This window comes from Nycticebus coucang, chromosome X (genome assembly GCF_027406575.1).
Source record: "Nycticebus coucang isolate mNycCou1 chromosome X, mNycCou1.pri, whole genome shotgun sequence".
Taxonomy (NCBI): domain Eukaryota; kingdom Metazoa; phylum Chordata; class Mammalia; order Primates; family Lorisidae; genus Nycticebus; species Nycticebus coucang.
In genome coordinates, this window is record NC_069804.1 from 26,654,319 (window position 1) to 26,655,266 (window position 948).

The 948-nt window shown below is 38.7% G+C and overlaps 1 non-coding gene across 1 annotated transcript; it reads left to right on the top strand.

Annotated features, from left to right (window-relative positions):
• The first annotated feature begins 506 nt into the window (after positions 1-506).
• On the top strand, positions 507-610 carry LOC128578884 (small nucleolar RNA U13). Its single transcript, XR_008377978.1, has one exon. It is a non-coding gene; the product is annotated as a small nucleolar RNA U13 (small nucleolar RNA).
• Positions 611-948: the final 338 nt, after the last annotated feature.

Sequence of the window (948 nt, forward strand, 5' to 3'; positions counted from 1 at the left end):
TGGCACATGCTGTAGATCTTTAGGACTGCCCCTTGTCCAATTTCTAGAAACTGTCCTCCGAGCTTTTAGAATATCCTGCCGGATAAGAGTATCTTAACTAATGCTTTGGGCCACACCAGATAGTTTATGCTAACAAATGTTATTTATAGTGAACATCTGCTGTATGCCTAGTGTTTTGGGGCATGCTGCATCATTTTGACCTCTGTGGGGACTGTAATTGTATAGCAAAATCAGTGATTCCCATGCTCCATTCAGTGATTGCATAACCAAGGGTGGCAACATTTTGCATGTGTCGCATCACAAATCAGTGCTGGAAGAATTAAGCAACAAGTCCACGTAACTACACAGGGAGAGGATAAGTGGAAGCCTCTGCCTGCTTTCTCCTGGATTCTTATGTCTTTTCCCTTCGCTAATTTTAATTTGTATCATTTTGAAGCAATAAACCACAATTGTGAGTATAATAGTTTTTCCTGGGTTCCATGAATTATAAGAAATATCTATCCCTGATCCTTTTGTAGTTCATAAGAGTGATGATTGGGTTTTCATGTGCATGCGTGAGATGTGCCTCCCACAAATCTTGTTACGACGTCGGCACATTACCCATCTGACATGAATTTGAAAAGAAAAAAAAAAAGAAATATCTATCCTGAGGGTGGGAGATCTCTGGTACAAGAAATAAATGATGTCTGAGTATGATCTCATACACACAAGTACCTAATTCAAGTAACATGAGCATTACTCAAAATCTCCAAACTGTTGCCTGGAATTGACAACAAAATCTGCAGAGGTACCCTCAGTCCCGTGTTTCTGGCTTAAACATGCCAAAGTATTCTAGAAAAAATAACACTATATTATTTCCATGGATTGGAGTACTGCCTGAAAAGAATCAACCTGGAGTTAAAGCAAAGCAACAGATTTTTCTACTAACAAATTTTTACATATCAAGGA